Here is a 19,562-nt window from a genome sequence, read left to right on the forward strand (position 1 = left end):
ATATCAGGATGTCTACCCTCCCTCAGGACCTGGTGGAGGGAGGGTAGAACATGGCTCCATAGTATACCCTGAAGGCCCTACTGTGGAAGTTGGCTATGGAATAGAGGCTCAACTGCAGTCCTCTCACAGGCAGTGGCTCTCTTGTTCGCTCAAAAGACAATGGAATGACCTGTCAGTAGTTCCGAAATTTGGCTTCTTGATGTGCTCATGCCTAAAACATAAAAGTAATCTCATCTAATGTAAGCTTTAAAAGTCTTTGACTACAACCTGGCACATTGTTGAACAATCTATAATGGCATTTACAGTCTAGCAGCAGTGGATATGGCTCCGGTTCTAAATGAATGGGTCCTAAACTCCCTTCAGCCATCAGTGTCTGCCAGGTCCTGGCCCAAAACTGGTATTGCCTCTATGTTGAAATAGGCAGTGGTGTCATAGCTTCGTGTTCTCATGAATGCCCTGAATTCTCTCACAGGACAATGCTGGGGATTCTTAGCACTTCCTTAAACCACATGATGCCCCTTTTTCAATTGATCCATTTTGGACTGATGTATCACTAAGGCCCCTTCTGCACATGCAGAATTATGCACTTTCAATCCATTTTCACAATTGTTTGCAAGTGGATTTTGCTGTTCCTCACAGCTGCAAAGTGCATTGAAAGTGCATTATTCTGCATTTACCAAAGGGGTCTAATTGTGCCTTGTCCAGCCACAACTGCAGATCAGCAGCCGGCAGATAAATTTCCATGGAGAAGATGTGGTCACAATGTAAGTGGCAAAATCACACGTCATTAAATGTGGCTACCCAATTAAGCCTCATGCTTTACTTGTCTCTAAGAGGGAGGGCAGGCAAACCATTCCCTGGCATTAGTGTCATGAATTCCACTTTATCTAATCTACTGCCCAGCAATCTGTGTGCAGGGAGGGGGTCTTACTGGAGACCACTGTTCTCCATTTACTTGGGACATATGCAGTGATATATCTGCCTAGGAAGGGGGGGGAACTTCTGTCCCCGGGTGCCACTAATCTGGTCACGTGGAGATGTGTGCAAAATCCCCACATGACCAGGAAGACAGCAAGGCACCAGGAAGTCCTGTTGCCTCCTCGTCTTTGGGCACCCTCGGCACAGCCCATGTTGTCATTGACAAGGGCAGGGCCAATGAAGCCTGAGGACACTGCCCCCAAGCCTCGCCCCCCTCCCGGCTCCCAGCCAGCAGTCCCTTCTGCCCTCCCCTCTGGGGAAAGCAGAAGCAACTGAAGGGACTGTCCTTGGCTCCTTTGCTTTTATAATCATGGGGTGGGGCTTGGGGGGCTTATAAAAGCAAAGGAGCTGAGGACGGACCCTTTCAGTTGCTTCTGCTCTCCCCAGAGGAGAGGGCAGAAGGGACTGCTGGCTGGGAGCTGGGAGGGGGCGGGGGCCAGGGCTCAAGGGTGGTGCCCCACCCCCCTGAGCCTCATCCCCTGGAATAGCAGGGGAGGGGGGCGCCCAGAGAACGGCTGTCTCCAGGAGCCATTTTCCCACCATGCACCTTCTTGGTGTGGTTACTGTGTTTGCCTATTTAATATACTTATATGTTACCTTGGTACTGTATGTCTTCCAAGACTTTTGGGCAAGGAATTGTACATCATAATCTCCAGCCCAGTAATTCAAAAGATTGGAACCACATATTACTGGAATTTTCTGTAAGAAGGAAATACATGGTTTCTGTCATAACATACAACAATAACACCAAAAGCAAAATAAGTGGAGCAAAGAGGGTAAACATGAATAGCCGAGAGGATGACCTGATAAACAGGCTAAGCAATTTGAACTTTTAAAAATTGTCTGAGGGACTCTAGGGAAGCGTGTTGTCATTTTAATGAAAACTACTCTGATCAGTGCTTGTGTGACTTCACCGACCCATCTAGTTCTGGGAAAGAGCCAGTTGCTTTCCATTAAATGAGAAAACAGGATGTTTCGGCCAAGTATGTTAATTGGTGCAGAGCTTGGTTATTGGGCAACACTTGCTATGACAAAGTACTATTGCTTGACAGCTTCTGTGCCACAGGGACAATAAAGCTTTTTAAGATGAGTTTGCAGCTACAGCTATTGTTCTTGGGATGATTCTGCTGCTTTGGATTGGGTTTTCATGGTGCTGGGCATGGGAGGTGAGAATTAGATGAGTAAATCCTTCTACCACAGCTTCCTTGTGACAAATCTAGTCAACATTTTTGGACTGTAAAATGTCAGTACTATCAATTGCCTCACATGAAAGAGAAATGGGTATACAAGATACCCCTGAATATTGGGCAGTACGCTTTTGCTTGTTTAACATTGAAATGGTAAGGTCAGGTGTACTCCCTTCTGCCTCTGAAATTATACTGGGAATATTGAGAATCTGCCGAATTTAACAGTGCATCTTTAAAATCGTCTTTTGCCATGTAAATGTGTCACCTATAAAATATGATTGCCAGGATTCCTAATCTTGTTGAACAGGTGGGCATTCTGGAATAGGTAGCAATTGCTTAGGGTGGCACTCACTATAGGGAGATGGCATGGCTATCATGGGGCTGATGCTAATCACAAAATGTTGGCTGGTTCAAAGCCAAGCTATCCTTTATGATGGTGCCATCTTTTTTGGGGGGGCGTGCCCTGGGCAGACACAAAGGTAACATCTGCTGAGCTCTTCTGATTTCTTCTTGATCCAGTCAGACAGAAGAATGTCTGAATTGGCTTTTCATTTTGTGGGAAGAGGGGCTGTGGGGAAGAAGTACCTGGGCACCAAGAGGTACATTGAACTATGTTGGTCTCACTGTACTAGGCTCATCAATAATATCAGCCAACAAAAACCTATCACAGCATCTGATAGCAGTGTTTGCATATCCTTTTTTTTCACATGCAAGGTATTGAAGGGAAGTGTTTTTTGAGGGGAGAATTCTATTTTACTTTATGATGGGGTTTAGCAGAAAGATTGGGTTGGAAGGGCAATATTCACAGCAAGGCTCAAAAACCTGAACTTATTACTGTGCAGATTCTCTATTAAGCTGGAGAAAACTCTGGGAGGCCAATGAGTCATGCTCAGAAGAAGCACAATGGTGTGTGGAGGTTTCCTTTAAAAGCACAACCTATTACTGTCCATTCAGGGGAAAATGTTCATTTTGAAGAAGCCACTGATATCCACAATTATAATGAAAAGGGCAGTGCAATAACTTTTTTACATTTCAGCCCATGTACCCATACATTGGGTTTAAATGTAGGATATCAATCCATTGTCAGTATGACACGTTTCATTTACACAGTTGCACAGTTATAACAAGCAGCAGCCAAAAAATACCATTTAAAATTCCAGATAGCTGGAAAATATCAGACTATTTTATTGACTAATATTAATGAATTCAGCTGTTGGATGATTAATGTTAATACATTTGTCTTGCTACACATTGCAGTCTGTATATTTAACATAGTAATGACTGAAGAAAAAGGAACACAAGAAACAGATCATACAAGCAAGGTACTATTTTCCTTTCTAATTTGACACTTCATTTTGTTATGAAATTATGGCTGGAATTTTACATGCAATAATTTGGGCATCCACTACATCGATGTCAAGGGGAGTTCTGTATGGATGCAAAGCACAGGATTTCTGTCTGTGTTATTAGCTATAACCACTGCGAAAAAGTGGAGACCTATGAGATTCGTGTGTGTGGAATCCCATTATTTTTTAAACCCCCCCCCCCACCACATGACTGGGCTTCTCCCTCACTGACTAAGATGCCTAGCTGTTAAGTTGTTGCTGCTTGGCACATGCAACAGGAGCAACAGTGGTGGGGAGATTCCAGTCTTGCTTGCAACCCTGCCACTTCTGCCTGGTCCATGTGGCAATAGCCATTCTCTCTCTCTCTCTCTCTCTCTCTCTCTCTCTCTCTCTCTCGTCAACCCTGCTTATCTGGCAACGGTGCCTACTCTGCCTGACCCACAGAAACCCCATTATGTTGTCTGTATAAGCAAAGGCTATGTTTCACTCTTGGGAGGGGATTTAAACATTTCTCCTTTGGTGGGGGTCAACTAGGACTACAGAAGAATACCCCCTATCTAATCCTGGACCCATTCTTTGGGGCTACTGATCTTTCAAGGAGCAGGTTTAGCATTAGGTACAGGATAGTTTATCTGTTGTAAGAAGAAATACACCTCAGCAACCAAACTTTTGAAGTTTTAAGGAAAGGACATCTGCATAGAACAGGTGAAGGATGAGATTTGTTGTAAACCTGTGCCTATTCTTAGTCTCCATCACAGCAAGCCAAATGAGATCCATATATTCAATGGAAAAGTAAATGCATTTTTATGATATTCATATTGACTTCCAGGGCCTTTACCCACAGTGCCTGGGAATTTTGCTAGTAAATGGATTTACTCATTCCTGCTTGAACTGATTAAACTGATTACACAGCACTTTCCTTTAATACTCTGCTTGTGAACAAAGAGATATGCAGACCTCACTGTCAGATGTTCCACATTAAACAGAACCATGTTTCTTAAGAACTCAGGATTAATTCATGAAAGGTATGTCTTTGGCTCCCTCAAGAATTCCTGCTTGAAAAATCACTGTATTTCGGAGCAGACTGAAAGAAGTTAATAGAACAAGGAAACCTAGGGCAGGATTCACCAGGATTTTCCCTTATTAACCCCAAAGAAAGGAATGTCATGCTTTTGTAAAATGAACTGACTGACCCTCACTCACTCTAGCAGCTATGTTAGCGTTAGAGATATGCTTAGTATAAGAACACAAATTAGAACACCTTTATTCTTCTGGCTGAACTGAATTGTACAAAAGTTATCAAATAGGAGCTCCATCAACAGCATCTTAATTATGTAAAAGCTAAGCCAAATATGTTGCTAGTTACTTGAAATAAATATAATATGCCCCTCCTTCTGCTTCCTTGACTTTCCTACCTTCTTGGCTGTTTAATCCACAGTGTTTGTGCTTCTCTAACAGAAAAGTCCCTGATCACTGTAAATACCATTAAAAATGTAACCGAATGTATTAATATTGGCAAAAAGAGCTAGTATATACATGTAATATTAATACCCACAGTATGCATTAATTCATAGTAGAAAAAGTGTAAATATCTGACCAATTTATGTAATTTGTTAATAGGGCCAACTTTTCTATATCCAATTTAGAATCTCTTGACAGAAAGAAAGAAAGAAAAGGATACCATATGCACATAACATTTTCCAGAGACCAAATCTCCCTTCCCAAACCATTTTAAAGCTGTAATTTTATGCATTAGTATGGTGGTGGCAGTGGAAAGCGCTATTAAGTTGCGGCCAACTTATGATGATTCTGTAGGGTTTTCAAAGCAAAAGACATTCAGAGGGTTTGCCATTGCCTGCATCTGCTTCGCCTCTGAAATCTGAGGAGACTGGACTAGCCTAGGCCATCCAGGTCAAGTATATTATCCCATAATTTCCTTTTCTTAATAAATACTGATGGAATTGGTACCTGCTTCCAAAATGTAGCTAGGATCATTCATGCAGAGGTGAATAATATCTTAAATAAAACCTAATTCTTTTTTTGTTCTTAATTTTGTTCTTAATTTGTTCTTAATAACATGCCTCAAGAAGAAAGTGCCCCGAAGTTTCCTTCACTTCCCGCTGACATTAATAACATATTTGTTCATTTCTTTCTTCATTTCTTCTTCTTGTTTGGTATATGAGACCATCTATAGATTATTTTCACAGAATTTTTCAATCTAAAATTTATGCAAATTAGATCATATTGCTTTTCTAGGATATCTGCTAAAGATCCTTTCCCGTATCTTATTTGATAGATAAATCAAATCCCTAAGTTCTAAAGTTATCAACCTTTTATTATACTAGCTATTAAACTTTATTCTGTCAGACTCCTTTCATTTCAGTTTGTCCAGGGCTCTCTGAGAGCCCAACCCCTACTGCCCATTCCCACATAGGAGAAAGGGCCAGGGACAATGAGAGAAGGCAGAGAATGGCAAAGACACTCACCCTCACAGCAGAGGGAAAAGCGAGCCAAGGGATCAGCCATGCCTGACGCAGGCAGCAGGAAAAATAGTGTCCCAAGCACTGATGCCTGGCTTGGTTCCGACACAGTAGGATTGATGTGGTGGGCTGATGCTATGATGACAGGCCCAGTGGCTGAAAACAGTGGCTGGACCCTCCCTGTTGTTATCTTTGATCAGGGATTTGAAGTGCCTTTTCACATCGTTCACCTCTCTTCCATAATCCCCATGACAACAATTATGTGATGGTAAGTTGTTGGTTGACACACTGGACAGCCTCCAAGGTGCAGTGACCCAGCAGGGGGTGGTGTGCTATGGGGCAGAGTGGGTGCATCCAGGCCAGAGGTAGGGTCAGTGAAGTGATGTCCCTTTCCTTCCTCTCCCCTACCAAATGACACTCATGTGGGGGGAAGAGTGAGGCAACTGAGGCACACAGTTGGGAGATTGGTGCAAGGGAAGCATCCAGCATGACTGAGGAGGGTGATAGGAGGACTCCTGATGGTCAACAGAGCTGGCCAGTCAGGGCACAGAAGGATACAGGTGCAGTTAACCTCCTTCCCTGACCAAGTCTGAGGCCGAAGAGCATGACCAGCAGCAAAGCAGCACAACTGCAGAAGGGCAGTACATAGAACCTGGAAGGGTGGAGCTTCATTTAGTTTCTCAAAATCTGTGAGCTTTCTTGGTTGAAAATTTGTATATTCTTGTAACACAGATACATTCTTGTAGATAATGAGAAAAAGGAAAAATACTTCCCTTTTTAGATAGCGTCCTGCTACTGCCCAGTTCAATGGCAGTCAGAAGAGGTGGTGATGGGGGCAGAAGGTCTTTTTCCAAAGTAGAAATGTGGTTACCTTGCACTTAACATGCTAACACATAAAATTGGTCTGAAAGTCACTGTGGTTTGTTGTCTTGAGAATCAGACTAGGATCTGGGAAACCATAGTAACTCTGAAGTGTTCCCCTGCAAGTTCTTGTGGGTCCTTGCTTCGTGACTTGCAAGACTTACCCAGGATGACTACTTGTTACAGATAAACAGTAATCACCCTGTAAAGGTCAAGTTGTGTAGTGGATAGAGTTTCAGACTAGGATAGAAGAGACCAAGGTTTGAATCCACATTCAAGTTCACTGGGGCCGAATCCCCAGTGAAAATTAAATGCAGATACAACCAGGTTTCAAAAGAAATGGCACCTTTTCATCGACGTTTCACCCTCCCCACTGCGGCGTGTGTGTGATGAGGACATCCATCTCAATCATGCTTTCAAACAGTGCAGCAAGCCCCACTACCACGCGATTGAACACGTGTTGGGGCAGGAATTTTTTTTTGTGCGAAAAAAATGTGCTGAGTACTGTTCTTTTGTGCGCACGTTTAAGCGAGTAATGTTCTCTCGTGCACACGTTTCAGCGGTACCCATTTCCCTCATGCACACATTACGATAGACTCAGCCAGCGCGAAGCAAAAAAAAAGGCTGCACGCACATCACACACAGGCCACTCTGCTCTGATTGGCTGGAAGGCCCTGCATCACTCTCTATGGCAGGAAAATTGAATCCACATTCAACCCCCAATCCTCCCCTTTGATCTGGATTTGGCGTGTATTTTTTAAAAAGGTGCACATCCATGCAGGTTCTTAAAAAACACGTGATAAGGGGAAGAGGGAGCACCAGAACCGGGATGAATGTGTGTTCGGCAATCAGGCTGTGGGGAGTTTGTCGTGAAACCTGGATATTTTGCGTGAGTATCACGCGATTAATCGGCAGTGGGGATTCCACCTGGGTGTTCTTGGGTCAGTCATATTCTTTCAGCTTAAGGTACCTCACAGGGTTGTTACTGTGAGGATAAAATGGAGAATAATGTGAGCTACTTTGGATCCCCATCATGAAGAAAGTTGAGAAATAAATGAAGTCAACATAGCTGAAGATAAAGTTGGGAGGAGGTTAAAAAGCAGTAATGCTAATAAAAGATGTTGTTAAAAAGTAGTTTGGTTGATGAGGGAAGGGGAAAAGCAAGTATGAAAAGTGAAGATATGGGAAAAGTTGAAGTTATATGCAGAAAAGTATGGTTCATTATACAGGGGAAAGTGCGATTCATTCTCCCCACAAATCCTTGCAGTTTTCCCACTATGCAGCAGGATCTGGCAGCCAGTGCCATGCAAGTGAATCATGCCTTACACCCAGCATTTGCAACTTGGCACAGTTTTCCTGGGAAGAGGCTGCCAAGGGAGCAAAGAAGGGAAAACTGAAGATGGGAGACTCAGGCAGGTAAAGGTGGGTTGGAAGGGAAGGAGGAAGCAGGAAAAGAGGAGAAGCTGTGAGAATTTTCAGGGAATGGAGAAAAGAAATACTGGGGAAGTGAAAAATCAGATGCCCCCACAAGTCCTTGTGGGTCTCCTGGTTATAAGGATCTAGTAACCATTTTGTGGACTTTTCTTGATGGGACTTTTCTTGTGGATTTTTTCTTGATGAATTTCGAAACTATACTTACGGCAATCACCTAGTGTGTTTTAAATTGAATATTACATGTCTTACTAGGTTCCTTTGATGTTTCTGCTTGTAAAGTAAGATAAAGGTAACAGTGTGGGGGTGCTTTAACATACTCAGTAATGTAGACTATAGGGCATTAATTTGCAGTCCTTCAGAAGAGCAGACTGCACTCGTGATTGCCTTTTAAAGGAAGAAATCTTTTCAGTCTGTCAAAAGAACTGCTTTGTATTGCCTTTACAGAGGGTCACATTGCTGGTCAGCCTCCCTCTGTGCTGAAGGAATTCCTCTACAGATCCTCTCAATACTCACATGATATATCAGGCCACGGTGTGAAGGGTCATGGTATTTACAAGATCTCCTGTGGTTTCAGAGAGGTGACCAAAATGCAAATTCTTGGCCCTCGGGTAGAACAAAAAGGCTAGGTCTGGCTGTCTGTGGAAAATACAATCCAGAAGGCACATCTAATTGATGGAGAGGGTCAATTGTTCTATGTAAACAGTGTTTTCTACAGAGTAGTTCTTTGACTAATTAAGTATCTGGGGGAATAAGTTAATCAACAAACAATTCCATCCATCTTTGCTGATCAATGCAAACTGAAGCTACCAAGAACTAGAGTTGTGCACAATTGACAGAATTTAGGCTTAAATTTTGGGTTCCAAAATACACATTAAGATTTAAAAATTAATAATCTGATTTTTCAAAAGAATTTCGCGCAGTGAAACTTTTAGGACAGTACTGCTCAGTGCTGAGAATACTGCATAAGTGAGAAATTCTGAGTCTGTACCTTGGAAATAAATAAATATCCTCTTGCACTCACCAAGTAGAGTCTGGAAACATACCCCCCACCCCAATCCAAGTATGAATAATTCCAAGCATTAGATGGATTGCATAGTTTTCCACTGTGGCCTAACATAAAGGCCATCTGGTGACATTATATAGGAATATAGTGTTGAATGCACGATGGATGCAAACACTCCATTGCTGAAATCAATTGGATTTGGAACCTATTTATGATTTTCATATTGGATGCCCTAATTCCACATCCATCTAATTTCTTGCTAGTCATTAGAATTATACCAAAATGTGCATGTGGATCTAGAGCTGTGATGCCACTGTTCTGAAAAATTATCTTATGGCAGCATTCTTCTGTTTAAAGCATAGTTTTAAAGACATTTTTATCATGTATAATTTGTACCTATTAGCCACCTTGGTGGTGGCCCTGATGAGGGCAGAAAGGTGGGTTATACAATTTCAGTAAATAAAAATAAAACATATGCCTTTATTGTGTAACCTGCCTTGAGTCTCAGAGAGAAAGACAGGCTATAAAGTAAAGGCCGTTTCCGCACAGGCGGAATATGGTGGCCTGGGGATGGCAAAAACGCCGTCCCCAGGCTGCCATTCGCACAGGGGGTGCAGCTGCATCGCAGCCGCGCCGCCCGACCGCCGCGAAGCCGGCGTTTCCCCAGAACGCTCGGAAGCGCTCTTGTTGGGGAAACGCCGCCTCGAAGCCACTGCCGAGCGAACGGCAGCGGCTTCGAGACGCCTCCCCCACCCTCCTCTCACCCGGCACTTACCTTGTCCCCGGGCCTCCAGAGCGTCGCCGAGGCCTGGGGACACGCCCCCTGCCCTGCGCCGCTGGAGCAGGCACGCAGGACCAGGGGGGCGCATCCCCAGGCCTCGGCGACACGCCGGAGGCCGGGGGACATGCCGGGTCGGCCGGGTGCCAGCGCTCCATGGCGCCGGCTGCCCGGCTCTTTCTAGGACCGTGCGGATGGTCCTAGCGTCGTCGGGTCAGTGTCAAGGACGCCGACCCGGCCGTTTCCGCATTCGTGCAGAAACGGCCAACGAGATAAATTAACCAACGCTTGTAGTAATGCTTGCAGTAACACAGCATAGACTTCCATTAGTTTAATACCTACCTACAGTGGTTTTTTACATTGCTATTTTGAACTTTTTATTTAAAACACAACAGTGCCATATTGACCAGCTCTACTCAGAATCCTGCTGAAGTCTACTAAATGAGGTTTATTCTCAGGAAAGTGCTTTTAGGATTCTACAGTAAATCTGACCTAGTATTTAATTTCCTTGCCAGGAAGAAATTGTCATAATTTCAGTAAACAGACTTAAAGATTTTGTTTCCATAACTAAATTCATATTGATGGGTGTACAATACTCGCCTTGTCAACAATATGCTTGCAGCAAAGCTGCCTTAAAATTGGAGATTGCTAAATGGGCTCATCCATGCCTGGCATATCGTCAACAACCCCTAAAGTTTTAAACTTCTTTTGTGTAAGATCACAAAGAGCTAGGCTGAACCAGCTGGATGTTTTGTAACTTGCTGTATTACCTAAAACATTCGATACAGATTTCATTCACTTATCTGCAGGTGTTGAGAAGATGTAACTGGACACTATTAAGGACAGTCTGATTTGTGTATTCAGAGGTGACTTAGTAACAATGATTAAAATTAGATAATGCCTTGACCTGGATGGCACAGGCAAGCCTGATCTAATCAGATCTTGGAAGCTAAACAGGCTCAGCCCTGGTCAGTATCTGGATGGGAGACCACCAAGAAAATCCAGGGTGGCTATGCACAGGTAAGCAGAAGCAGACCATCTATGAGTGTCTCTTGCCTCAAAAACCCTTGGGGTCACCACCATAAGTCAGTTGTGACTTGACTACACATTCTACCACCACCACCAATTTAAATTGTGAACTCTAAATATTTTTGCAAATAAATCAGCAAAACATTCACAAAGGACAGAAGTTCAGAAATGAATTTTTCTTTTTTATTTCTGATGTCTTTAAACATATTTTTGGATGAAGAAAGAATGCTGTGCTCCTTATTCAAGCACCTTTTCAGATGTATTCACCAATATTGAGTGCTAGTTGCACAATGGAAGAGACCTAATACAATCCATTTAGCCTAGATGATCACTGTGATCATTGCTGTGGGTGAATTCCCACCAAATGTCAGTCATCTCTGCAGGCTAAACATACCCTCCTGAGATTTGCTACTCTCATATCTACACAGGGTTTCATCTCCAGACCCTTACCATCTTCTTTGCTCTCCTCTGGATATGGTCTAGCTTGTCAACATCCTTCTTAAATTGTGGTGACAAAAAATGAACACGCTACTACAAGCAGAGCCAAGTGATACCGTCACTTCACATTATGTGGATACTATACTTCTGTTGATGCAACCCAAAATCTCATTTGCCTTTTTAGCTACTGCATCACAATGCTGACTCATGCTCAGTGTATGGTCTACTAAGATTACTAGATTGTTTTTGCATGTACTTCTGCCAAGACAAGTCTCTCCTATCCTATAATTATGCATTTGATTTTTCCTACCTAAATTCAGAACTTTTCATTTGTCTCTGTTGAAATCCATTTTGTTAGCTTTAGCCCAGTTTTCCAGACTATCAAGATCATCCTCTAATGTGACTCTGTCCTCAACGTATTTGCTACCCCTCCCAATTTAATATCATCTGCAAATTTAATGAGCATCCCCTCTATTCCTTCATTCAAATATTGAACAATACAGAGCCCAGGATAGATCCCTGAGGCACTCCTCTTGTCACTCTTCCCCAAGAGGATGAGGAGCTATTAAGAAACACTCCTTGGGTTCAATCTGTCAACTGGTTACAAATCCACCTAACAGTAATAGGATCCAAACCACATTTTGCCAACTTGACAACAAGAATATCATGTGGAATCTTATCAAAATCTTAACTGAAGTCAAGATAAAATTATATCCACGGCAGACTTCTACAGCACACTGTAATGAGTACAAAGCTTTTGCTGCTTAAGCTGGTGATGCAAATGAAAGAGATTCCTGTTAAACACACACACATACATCAAATCTTGCCCTCTCATGGTTTTACATTCTAGATGTAATGACTAATTGGCTGCCTTTCCTGAGTTATTTTCTGTTTCTCTTGCTTGATTACAAGTCACATTAAACCAGTGTCTCCACAGAGACCTATAGGCAGCCAACATTTCCAAATGCTATATCACATTCTCTTTGCTGTTACTGTGTAAAACATTTACAAGTAAAATTGCAAATGTACCAAGAAGGGTCACTTCCCATGAGTGTTCTCCCCTCTCCTGTTGGGAACCAACCCTTACTTTTCACATATTGCCAGCTCTCCAGCCACCCTCCCCCATCCACACCCTCCTGCTCCACCGCCTTCCTCTCCTTCACCAGTAAGCAGCACAAATTTCTGTTTGTGCCAGTGGGACGGCCTGGCGAGACCGCAATTGCTCTACTCCACAGATTGACGAGCCCTCAGATGCCGATTTACTGTACATGGCAGCCACTCTGGAGCCGAGGCACATCTGGAGTGGAGTAAGCTTACTGAGAAACAGGGGCCAGCTTTAACTGGAGCCAGTGGAACTGAGAGCAGCCGATGAAAGGCAGCTTTCCCGCCTTCCCTTCCCCTCAGTCCCTGGGTAGATTTTCTAATGTAAATAGAGTTGATGGGGGAAGAACACAGTAACTCTTTGCAGAATGTTTGTTGTTTAATGGTCTTTATCTGCTTGGGGTCAAAATTGTGCCTTAGAAAAACAGAAGCTTTTCTTTTCATCTAAATAGCCCCAAACCTACATATTACTGTATTTTAAAAAATTACAAAGTATGGGGAGGAGTTCCACTTTTGTATTTATTTGTTTCTTGTTGGAATCATTTAGGGACTAATTTAATTATCTGAAGCCCAATTAGAAACAAACTCTTATCTGTTTTTAAGATCACAACACTTTTGCAAATGCAGAGAAGAATAAACCTCAAGCACAGTATATTTCTGTTTGCAGCTCTGTCATTTAAAAAGATGCCAGACAAGTTTTGAAATGCGACCTTTTCCTTTTCATTCATATATATATATGAAAAAGGTTATGGCTAGATGCACTGATTTGCTGCATAACTAATAGTTTGCACATCCTGGTGGCATCTGGAGCTCAGAGAATTCATAACTTTATTTAGAAAAAAAGAACAGGATTATTTTAATCTAGATAGATTGATTAATTTCCTAATGAAATGTATTGAATCTTTGAATTATTTTGATATGAATTATTTTATTGGTAGGTTTATGGGGAATGAAGAGTTGAGGTCTTATTTTACAGGTAAATAAAATGGAAGACAGATAAGTAAAATGGAGGAGCTATGGCTAGAAAAGGGAGGGGGGGAGAATAGTGGTGGGTTATCATATTATATTCACCAAACTGAAAAGGGATGTGATTTTTACAGTTTGCAGTGGACTTGCCAGTTTGAATCTTATCCTGTTAAAGAAAAAAATGAAACAAGTTTTTTTCAGAACAGTGTTGTGCTAAAGGGTAATGGGTTTGAATTATCAGTGGACAGGTAGTAGCTGGATATTAGGAATGTTTTAAATAGTAAAAGTAGTTTAGCGATGGAATCTGCTGCCCAGGGAGCAGTTGGATGAACACTGGTCAGGGATGCTTAAGGCTGATCTTCTATTGAGCAGGGGTTGGACTAGAAGGCTTATAGGACCCATTCTAATTCTTATGATTCTATGATTTCAGGGAACACCATGAGTTGCAGTGATATAGGCGTATAGGATCTTTTTAATTTTGTGGCCATATTGATAATGATGGTTTGGTAAAACAGTAAAACATTGTAAAATATCTCGTTCTTTTAACTGTTTTTAAATAACTTTCTTTCAATAACTTAAAGTTCCACTAAAACCACCATTACTTGTAATCATGATTGAAGCACAGAATTTTATACTGTGCTGATATGTTTCCACACACATATGCCTGCACAAAAACTATCAAAATGCTTCTCTCTACAGAATATTCACCTTTGCCAAATATTCTGTTTATACTCGACGCAAGATTTAAAAAGGAAGCAGGGTTGAAAAGGAAGCAAGAATGAAAAGAGTACGAAAGGATCAAAAAGGATAAAAGTGATTGAACAGCAGGAAGTGATGAGCAGGTAAGAGCAAAAATAACTACATTCTTTAGAATATTCCAGTTACTGCAATTAAAACTTTTTAAAAATTATCATACAAAATTGATGTTTGTATGACAATATATTTTGGGAAAGATCCTAGAATAAGTTAATTTCAAGGTAAAATACACATTTTGTATATTATTATATACAAATTATATATTTTTATATAACAGATTATATACAAGCATCTCATTTGATTTCTTATTAGAACAAATCCCTCCCTGGGTGCAACTTTGAAACTGTCATCACTACTTTCCATCCAATATGTTATTCTAAGTAGAATATAGACTTCTGAAGTGGATATAAATTTAATTATTTGGCTCCTGCTCTATGTGTGGAACTGAAACTTCACGGTACTGATTGATTTGCAGATGTCATACTCTTTTTGTTTAATTTCACTTGAAAAGGCTTCCTCTTTCTAAAGCCCACACAGTAGTGGGGGGGGGGGGGTCTAGAGGACAAATATGTTTTTGTTCATAAATTACAGTCCATTTATTTCTTTGCTCTCTAGAGTAATAACATATTTCCAAACTTCAGCAGTAGTTTTATGCAAAGCCATGCTTCATCCCCAAATGGTTGTGTTACCTGCTTTTTCCTTGCCAGGAGATGACCTATCCATATGGATGATGCTTGTGAAAGTCTTGGAGAATAGTTTCTGGAGCTGTGCCATTTGCATCTCCTTTTCTTGGGTAGCTATGCAGCTCTGACAATGCATGTAACATAAAATACCCAACAGGAAAACTGTAACACTAGTATAATGGAGTCAGACTATAGTAACTATTCCATAAAGGCCTATAGAAGAGCAATAGTCCTGAGAAGTTTGTGTTGGCCCTTTGAGAACAGGCGCTTAATATGGAAGCATTGTGATACTGTAGACACCATTGGAGCCATCGTTTTGACTATGTTCAAAACTGCTCTCAGAATCTGGTTTAAGGCTTAAAATCAGTGAAATGTATAAACATGGCTTATGCTCAGCAACACATACAGAAACTGTGTGGTTACTACTAGGTGCAAATCTGGCCCAAATAGTAATGATATAAGCAAATTTATTGTTGATTTGGAAAACTTTAAACATTATTTGTTGTTCAGCACAGGAATACACACACTTTGTAAATATAAGAATAGATTCAGAATATTACCACGTGCTGAGATGAAGATGATTTTAAGTTTATAGCATCTTGTTTGTATGGCTTCCTAAACTGCAGCGGTATGATACATAGCACTGTGGTAGCTAGTAGTGGGGCAGAAGCAATTGGTTATATCTTATTCTACAAAACTTCTAATTTTCTCCTTTGCTGGAAGATATAAATTAATTTTGGCCTCCATAGTTGTTATAGGGCAAAATGGAAAGTAGGGGAGCCTACTCCAGAGACTTGTGTGAAGCCACAGTATTGCACAGGGGGCAAATCTCCTTAAAAAGATGATCACTAGACTGTGAGAGAAGAGGCCGTGGCCCAGTTGTAGAGCACATATGTTCCATGAGGAAATTATGCAATAGGTGTGGTGTAGTGAACAATGTTGGACTGAAGGCCAAATTAGATGTTTTCCTGGACCCAACTTGGGTTCCTCCCAGCCATACAGAGCCTGTTTGGGCTCAAAGATGCAGGTGGAGGAAGCATTCTTGCCTCCCTCCCTCCTAAGCCATCTTCCAATACTGAAACAGTGTTGGGAGAATTATTTCCCAATGTTTGCTGCTTCATATGGACCCCTCCCCCCCCAGCACTGTTTTTGCAGTAGGGAATGACTGGAGAGAGAGACAGGAGCCCTTCTTCTTCCTGTGGTGGCTTTCTGAGCCCAAACAAGCTGTTTATTTTAAAATAGCTTTTCTCTACAGCTGTAGCAAGGAACCTGGCTTGGATCTGTGGAACAGAGACCCATTATTAGCTCATTAGACACTTGCTGTTGCAGTTGTCTCAGTAGTGTGGAGTGTAGATTGTTTTGACCCTAGTGGGGGAAGATGGTTTCTCCTTCCAGAAGACCATGGGTCTGGAGAGGTGCCATTCTCCTTGGGAACTGGTCAGTGGGGCAGGGTGACAGGACATAGGGGTGATGTGGGGTATAATGGTGCTTGCAATATTGACTATGCGTAGTTCTGGCAATAGAAGCCTAAATGTTCATTTCTTGATCCTGTTTCATAATAAAGAAATCAACCGAAACCATTATTAAATGGTCCAGGGTGCAACAGATGCCTGGTAAGACCTGCCAGCCCTGATGAGGGTAGAAAGGAGGGGGCTGCATTTTGTAAATTGATGAATAATAAAACAGAAGTGGAATATAAATAAATACATAACTTCCATTCTCCAGAGAACAAGGATCTCTCTGTGTAAAGTACTGTTCAGTCATGCCCAACTGATGACAACAGAGTAGGATTTTCAAGGCAAGAGACTAACAGAAATATTTTTGTCAGAGCACTGATGTAGTTCACAGTTTTGCCACTGTCTTTCTCTGTATACCATGGTGACTCTTGGTGGTCTCCCATCCAGATACTAGCCAGGAGTGACCCTGCTTAGCTTCTCAGATCTGATGCGATCAGGTTACCCTGAGCCATCCAGGTCAAGGATTTCTAGAATACAAGTATTGGTGAAGTCTTTTCTCTGCCTAAAATCCTAGAGAGTAGCTAGCAGAGCAGAATGAGCTAAATGAACGAATGCTCTCCCCCTTGCAATAACCAATGTTCTCCATCTTGCACGTAGGAGTCTGGAAGAATCCTCCATGCTAAAATTTTACCTGGAAATTAAAGAAATATTATAGTTTACTGATGATTTTCTTTTATCTTTTACTACTTTAGCACTATATATAATGTGTATGGTTTTTTAGATGGTTATCCATCTAGATATATTTCAGAAACAAGAAGGTGCCATATACAATATGGCTAAAAATACAAAATTTAAATTATTCCAATACATTTGATTTCATTAACTGTAAATTAGGGTTTTTTTTGTCTGCTTAGCTGTGGCAGACGAAATGCATTGCAACATAACTATTAACAGCACTTTGAAACAAAACAAAAAAGTAGACATTAATATAATATAATAATTTTTCAGCATAATATAACATACCAGTAGTATTTCTCAAAAATATTGCATAATTTTTAGGTTATACTATTCCACATATACATATATCCTAACATAAATCACAGTACATTTTTGCATAAGCACAAACTCAAACAAAGAACTTGAAAGAACTACTTTAAAAAAGAACAAAAACACAGGGAGAAAAACCAACAAAAATGGACAAAAATATTAGAAGCATTAAAAATATGCTGAGTAATCAGAGAAGGCTGGGAAATAGGTGAGAAGGCAAGAAAAATATCACAATGTTGCTGTAAATTCAAAAGTAATAATCTTTCCCAGCTGATACAGATCTGGCTCACTAGTTCCAGTGAGTAAGGTCAAGTATGGAGCCATAAAAATGTTGCTATGGTAAATCAGGAAAATTAAATAATTTCATGAATGGGATCTGGATGAAGATTTCTTAAACATTTGACACGCAGCCAAATCATGGCCATTTTGTTATGCTGTGACTGTCCCCAATGCACTTTAAAAATTCTTTTTAAATATTTCAAGCCTGAGGAAAAGCAACACATAGTCTGAGGAAGACTTGGAAATTTCTATTGGTTGTAATAAACTGTGTGGAACAGAGAGAGCCATTTTGATAGACATTTGCTAGCTTTTCATCTGAGAATCTACTTGTGAGAATTTTCTGAGTTAGGGGTTTCAAACCTTCACAAAACATGCTATCTGGGATCTAAAGAACTTGCCCAAGAACTTGCCCAACTTACATGTGTAGGAGGATTCCATATTTTTCCACTTTGCCTGCTGATCAGAGGTGTATCGAGGGAAATGGTGCCTGGATACAACACCTACTCTGGGCCCCCCACCCCACCCCCACGCCCTCTCCTGCACTTAAGGGTGGGGCTCGGAGGCGACTCGGATGGGCACTGCAGTGGCAGGTCGGCTCCTGGGCTGACCTGCAGCCACAGCACCCATCTGAGCCCCCCTGCCTTCCTTCAAGCTGCCTCCTGTTGAAGCTGGCCTGCAGGGAGGCAGGGAGGCAGGGAGGCAGGGTATCTGCCATGGCAGATACCCAGCAGGGAAGAGGCCTCCCTGCTGCACGGCTGGGCCCAGCCTTGGGCACCAGCATGGACCACGACGTGCGAGGCCTTTCCCCTGCTGGCATGAGAGGCCTCCCAGCTATGCAACTGCATCCAGCCTTGGGTGCTGGCAAGCAGTACACCAAGATGGGGGGGGGAGCTGCCAAGCACCGGCCAGGTTGCTGAGCTGCAGGAGAGGTCAGGTGCGGTGACCCAGCTGACGCTCCGCACCCCCCACATGACCGAAAGGTGTGTGCTGCTGATATCCCAACACCCTTTACAGTATTTTTTGAAGAAAAAAAGTCAACTGAATTGTTATGCAGCTCTTTGACATTCGTTTGGAAGAAACAAAGTAGATATCCCTGAAGAAGATGCAAATCTGGTAGTACAGTTACATTAAACAAAAACAGAAAAAGGACAGGCATTTTTCAGAGTAAGAAATACGTGTACCACAAAAAAGTTGAAATTAAATATTAAAGCAACCTGGAGCTGGTACTGACAATGGCACCCCAAGGGTCGAGTCTTCCACCTCTCCCTTGTAACTGAGTTCCCTCCCCTGCGCCTTGTCCCACCTCCATTAGTGACAGCAAATGATAGGGATGGCAATGGAGAAACTTCCACTGATACAGTCAGAGCACTGGACAAATGATCCTAGACTTTTTGGGGTGTGTGAAGTGGGAGAAGCCAGCATTGTGATGCCTTTCTGGCAGCAAATGTGTAATGTGTAACGTGTCATACTAGCTTGTGGTATATTATTGAATAAAGATGTCTATATTTAGGGGCCATTTGATATAAAGAAGTTGTTGGCAGTTGTGTCAGTCCTAAAGTTAAAATCCAAAAAAACAACACAATCCACATAATGCCTTTTATTAGGACTAACCAAATGACACAAAACAAGTCTGAGCTTTTGACTTTGCTAGAACTTTAACCAGGCTGGATGACACAAAAAAGGAAGGAAGAGATCTTGAAAAGCAATTTCACAGGTATTTTTCATAATCATTGTTGTTA

The sequence above is a fragment of the Sphaerodactylus townsendi genome, linkage group LG09 (genome assembly GCF_021028975.2).
Source record: "Sphaerodactylus townsendi isolate TG3544 linkage group LG09, MPM_Stown_v2.3, whole genome shotgun sequence".
In the NCBI taxonomy this organism is placed as follows: Eukaryota; Metazoa; Chordata; class Lepidosauria; order Squamata; family Sphaerodactylidae; genus Sphaerodactylus; species Sphaerodactylus townsendi.